A 6,699-nucleotide genomic window follows, 5' to 3' on the forward strand; every position below is an offset into this window, starting at 1 on the left:
AGTTAAGCAGCATGAACATTGGTTAAGCCAAAGTGACACTACTATCGTATACCTCAGCAACCTCTTTCATATGGTCATGCACGGATAATATTCACAAAGCACGGATATTAGAGGAATAATCTTCACCGTATGGGACTAGAGGTAATACGATCTGTGAGCTGTGTAACGCGTTATAAGGAACGTGATTTTAATAGTCCTGTGCTATATTTTCTGTTGCATATCTGGAATCGCAGTAAATAAATTCAAAAGCAGATACTCTTCTGTTTCAAGTAGGTACTAATGCATTTAATTTGGAATACAACCAGTTATTTGTTCATACATTTTCACAAATACTGCGTCATTATTACTCGTAGACAAGATCTAGTGTAAAATCTTTTGTGTTCTCAACAACTTTATAATGGTCCATTTATGAACTGTCAAGTCAGTTATTAACTTTCCCGTTGCTGTTGTTTTCAATAACACAAACAACGACGATTAGTTGACGATTAGTTTTATTAGTTGACGATTTCTTCAACTAATTACCAGTGTAATGCTAGCAAATCGAGCCGTTACTTAATGAACGACCCTATCTAGCATAGTGATTTCAAAGCTGTTGAATTCGATTTACAGCTTTTCTTCAGGTCTCTAAAACTGTACGCTATTTAGACTTAAATGAATTAATTTTTGTATTAAATGTATGTACAACAAATAAAATCGTTGTACTAAAGTGTTGTAATTTTAGGTAATGCAAGTGCTTACAAAATTTAGAATAGTACCAAGTTGAAACAGTATACATATCAATGCACATAACCTACTGATTTATTTACTTCAGTGAGGATTGCGGATTGGTTTCACTCCTTTGAACTGGCCAGCTGCTAGCAGAAAAATTTATTGTCTGCATATGTTTTTAGATAGTTGGGATTGTTGGTTAATGCACAGTCAAACCTCACGTTAATTGTGTCAGACGCATTACTGCGTCACTAATTTGTTTTCTTCTCATGTGCGGCCTACTGCTATTGTAAAAAATTCAAGCCTAATGAGACCTCGTATTATGAGAGCCGGAATATGAAATGAAGCTCTAGAAGTTTACAATTTTAATACAAAAGTCCCATCAACGTTAAGGTTAAGTTTTTTACACAGGGTGTTTCCTAAAGGTGTTCCAATATTTTGGTATTTTGATCTAGACGTGAAAATGAGCAAAAAACTTCATATGGAGGTATGTCCTAAAACGTTTAGTTTTCCGTCTGTCTGTACGTGACTTTTACCAAAAAAGTTATATCTTTTATACCAGTAATGATAAAGTTATGAAACTTTGCAGTTGTGTTGGTCTTTTTATGCCCATTTGATAAAAAAAAATGAACAAATTATCTTTACCCGTTTCAAAATGCCAGCCAATCATAAATTTTGATGTTAAATTCCGCAAAATTGATACCCTGTATGAAAATTTCACAAGAATATTAAAATGTTGTAACCTTTATTCTACATCTAACAGTGGTTGTTTCATTAAAATCGGATAACAAACAACTGATTAGTACTATTAAACATAATACCATGTTTTACACACTACACAACAGGAAGTATAGTTTTCTAAAGAGTTTTACTCTGAACAGCTGATTTAAAGTCAATCCATATTCCTGAGTACATAATGTGTAACCAGTTCGGAATAAATATTGGAGCAACACACATAATGACTTTTGAGAGTGCTTGAGGTTTTACCTGCCATATTTGACGGTGAATTCAAATTTTCTAAACTTTCAGCTCTTCCTTTTCTAAAAATCTCTTTATGGTGTGAAATCCCCCCCCCCAGGTTTTTATCCCTACCAAGAAAATAATAACGTGATAGCATTTCCAAACAAGTGAGAAATTATTAGCACTAAACTATTTCTCAACTGAAAGGTCTGAGGAATGAGATCATGAACAAGACATCATTTCTCTCTGGACCACAATGGTAATTCAGTATTCACTTCTGCAGCCAGAAACCAGTTTTCTTCCTGCTGAAGAACGTTAAGCATCCCTTTTAATTGTAGCCCAAATCAACATATCCATAGTATCAGGTTTAGCTAGTGTTTTATTTTCAATACAATAAATCTCTATTAATAAAAATAACTCAGCTAATTTTTCACCAGTAGAATAATAACACTACTTATGAAGACAAGACGTCGTTTTGTCTGAAACGGTAAACCCCTATTTGGATGGACACACTGTAATATTAATTTTGTCTCTTTGAATAATAAAATCCACAACTATTTTGGTTATTACTGGTAATACTTGAAATCAGAAAGATAAGCTTCACTGCGTACTATTATTAAATAAGTCTGAAACAAGCCTATATTTAGCCAGATGTCGAGATGGAATTATCAAGCAAAGGTGTAACTGTTTCCTTTGTTCCTTGTATGAGCGGAAAGTGCATTGTATTGTTAACTTATGTAAAGTTAAATATAGAAGAGACAAAAATAACAAGCGTTTCTCACAAAGAAAATAAAATATATTTCCAGATATCTCGGGAAGTTGATTGCAATAAAATTATTACAATTGTAACTGGAGAGGAAATGTTATTTGTTTTATGGGCGAAGAGCTGCGCTCGTGCAGCAAATTTTCCCTTCGGAGCAACAAAGTGATTCTTTCCGCTCTTATGACACAAATAACAATTTAAGTTTGGAGATAGAACGAATGTAAGCTACCACTATCCTTTATAAGGAATTTCATTGTGGTATGATGTTATGGTGAACTATTTCATGAGTTCTTTTGAATAAGTTGGGTACGGCGAATGTACGTTTTTGGTAAGTAATTCTCTGTAGATTTAAAATATCCTTAAAATAAGTAATTTGTTTATAACATCTATACAATGTCGCGTTAAAACCATTTTTGCCAAATTAGTTATAGTACGTTTAAACATTATTTTGTTCAAAATGAGTGGAGAGTGTGATAGTTTAAAAGATTTAACGACTATTTGATCTCCAATGATGATCCGAATGATTTAACATTCGAAAATTCTCAGCAGAACATTTGAATAAGAATCCTAAGCTGTTGCGTTAGAAATAACAAAATACATTCAGCCAAAAAATGTTCTTTGCTTCAATGAATTTTACAACTGTACAACGGACTTAATTTTGTTTTAAAATTCAATTATACATTTTAAAGTACAGTTATATAATATAGACAGATTATAACAGGTATTCTGTACGGATTATGCTATTCTAGATTTTAATTTTTCTAATCATAATATAACATTATAATATTTTAGTCAACAGATTCAAACTTTTCTTGTTATTTGTGGCTGACTTTGACGTATTACTAACTTACTACTACAAAAGATTATCAATACACTTAAAAGATAGCTTGTACAAAGACAAGTAGTTATAAACGGATGGCAAATGACAAAATAGTTGATGGTAAATAAATATTCATTGAATCATTGATTTTACATGCTGTCTAACGTGTCTTAAAAATGTTGATGTTCTTTTAGTCCGTTTAAGATGTTTAAGGTCGTTTTGAAATTATTAACAAACTTTTTCAGCAGGAAATAACACTCTAGTAAGACATGCCGTAACTTAAACCGTTTCTAAAATATGATTTGAAAGCTAAAATCATAGACAGACGGATCGACGGGATTTCAAGATAAATAGACCATAGTGTCAAAGGAACCTTTTTATTTTCACCTAGTGAACTATATTCCAGATATTAACCAATTTTTTTAACACTCCGTGTAAAGAAAGTTTAAGGAAAATTGAACAAAGTGTTGTCCGAATTTAATTTTGAATAGTGTTATTAGGCAAAGTTTCCATTTAAGGTTTTTGTGTGGAGCAGAGGAAAAGATTCCCTACACCTGAATAATCATCCAACAAACAAAATATTTTTTAAATACAAATATGGACTGCTTTGAAAAGTTACCTTTTAAAAAATAAGTATTAGGTACTGTTGATGAGTAATACTAACCCTCCTATTGGCTTCAAACAGTGTTTCGGGTTTACTCTCCTATAGGAACATAGTTTGTTAGGTACTGAATATATCTACGAACAGGCACAGAAACTATATTCTGCGATTGACAACGATCTTATACAACTTTCCTCATATGAACGAGTACTTGATTATGTAGCATAACGAAATAAATAATAGGATAACTTTAATATTAATAAGGTGTTTGAAAAATAACAGAGTATATCATAGCAGCTTGCTAAAATAATATTGCTTGTGTACTGTTGAAGCTAGTAAAATATTTGATAGAGATATTGGGTACAATAACATTTCTATCATTACAAACTATAAACCTTTGTTACTAAAGAACTTTTACGAATATTTTTGTGTAAGGACAGAATGTTTTGGCATAGTTTGATGTAATAACTCTTAAAAAAGCATGCCTAGAAGTAATGGCAGAGACTTTTTATAATGGTAGCATACATGTTCATCGTTGTAGGAAATTTGCGTATACTTCGTTGAGAGGGTAGTGAAAGGGTTAAATAATAATGATGTACTTTCCTACAGGTTATATATGTTACCTTGACTTAAAATCAGACGTCAGACCTGTAAATTATATACGTCAGCCAACGGCATAAAAGAGATTGAAAGTGCCCTGAAATTATTATTAATAATATGTATCACTATAATAAATATTTTTATCTGTTTGTAAATTGTAATTGGGAATTACTCACGAAAAACTAGGTCATGTTATTTTAAAGTGCAAATTAGCTGTCACTTCAGTGTCAGTACAATAGTAGATTCGACATTACTAATATCAGATAGTGACAGAACTGTAGCTTCTGCATAACAGCGGTAGATTTCATAAATATGTGGAGTAATGTAAGTTGGAATGATAACAATATTATTCCTCACATTACTTTTGCCAATTCCACATGTTTATTACCTGAGAACGAAAACCTACGTAAATTGGCTTGCAAATTTGGCATAAATACGTTGAATTTATCATATTTGTATTTCTAATAGCGTAATGGTATAATAGGAGAGTATCTTTTACATAAGGAAAGAGTTTTTGGCATTCTGTGGTTTTTATTTAGTGTTGGTGATATCCGAAGAGTTTAAAAAATGTCGTTAACGTCTATTTTAATGACAGGTGTCATCGTCAGGGATGTTTATAATGTAGTCAAGTGACGATGTCAGTGGCAAGAGCAATATTATAGTGAAATCGATAATGGCAAGGTCACTGAATATCCTTTTCCGAACGAAACATTTTTAACAAGAATCCTTAAAGCCTTACGGAAAAATAAACTTGAGTGCGTTATACAAGTTATGAGTGTATATTGTCCTTATAGTCAGACTGCATAACTCATTACGCTTCTATAGCATTCTCATAATACACTAACGTAAATCACAACGGCAATAGTATTGTTCCTTTCGTAACGATAAAAGGTACTTTATCCGATTTTCCTCTTATATAGAATTGTTATCAGTAAAGTAGAGACGCAACATTGCAGGTAAGACGAAATCATTATTCCCTTTAAAAAAGATAAATCTTAACTAGTGACTTTGAAAATCTAATTTTTGAAAGGGGATTATTTGTTATTAAAATTTTTCATACGATCATTTATTCATCACGTACTCCATCTTAGGACCTCGCTTTGGACTTTCCTTCTGTACACCAGTCTCTTTAGCACTATCAATGTAAACGTCATAGGATGAAAGCGCAATGGCCACTAGCACTTGATTCTCAGTTCCACTTGGCTATGCCTTTTGCCAGTTCAACCTTCCTAGGAAATCAGTAAAACCTTGGTTTAACATACATGAATCACAATATTGTTCTACGTGTCTAATATTCTTACCTCATAGTCCAACTGTTTCCACGTGGTATCTTCGTGTACTAGAATTCACATGTTACAAATCAATGGTTGGGGCCAACACCGCGTCACTTTGCAGTGTGAGACAAAGAGAACCGTGATTATTGCAGAAAATCAATGTGCGCAGATTAGTGGAAGATTTTAGTCGTTATATACTGGTTGTCACTAACTATAACAAGACATTTAAATATTTTTTTAGCTATTGACACTTGTCTCTGTTTTGCATATACTTTATACTTGTAACTTCTAGTGCGTGCATTGTGTGGATAATTTATTCCTGTTTTGCTTCTTTTTTTATTCTGAAACTTATGCATTAATTTTTTTAAAGATAGATTTTTCTTGTCACCCAAAGAAAACTACAATCTCAAAATGAAAAGTAACGTTTCTTCTTACGTCAAAGCGTAACTTAAAATGATTTATTTGAACACTTATCAAACCACTTACATATAGTGAGAACGGAACCCTTATTGATTTTCCTAGCAGTATTTACTTAACACTTTAAACACATATTATGAACTAATAGCTCAATTTCGCCCTCTTCTGCATGAAATGTATGATGCGCACACCTGCATGTCTAACCAGGTGTCATTATGACACCTTGCGAAATCCAACGACGATCTTAGCGCTCACCGTGGTGAAGTCACGAAGTGTGCGTACAGCTGTGCACAACTTCTCCAATTCTGTAATGAGAGAACGAAGTCACGCTCCACACGAGCTGAGGGCCACAGTATTACTTCTTCTCTAGTCGCCCCGTACTCGCATTAGGGGGACACCTGGAAGTTGAGAATTGCAAGCGACGTGACCGGCAAAGGCGACATAACAAAACACATAGTAAGTAATGTGAGTGTCCTAGCTGAGCAGCAAGCGCGGCTGCCGCAGGAGTCATTTTGTATTTTGTAGAGCTACACCGGCATCGCGACAAAGCGGCATC

This window comes from Homalodisca vitripennis, chromosome X (assembly GCF_021130785.1).
Source record: "Homalodisca vitripennis isolate AUS2020 chromosome X, UT_GWSS_2.1, whole genome shotgun sequence".
NCBI lineage: Eukaryota > Metazoa > Arthropoda > Insecta > Hemiptera > Cicadellidae > Homalodisca > Homalodisca vitripennis.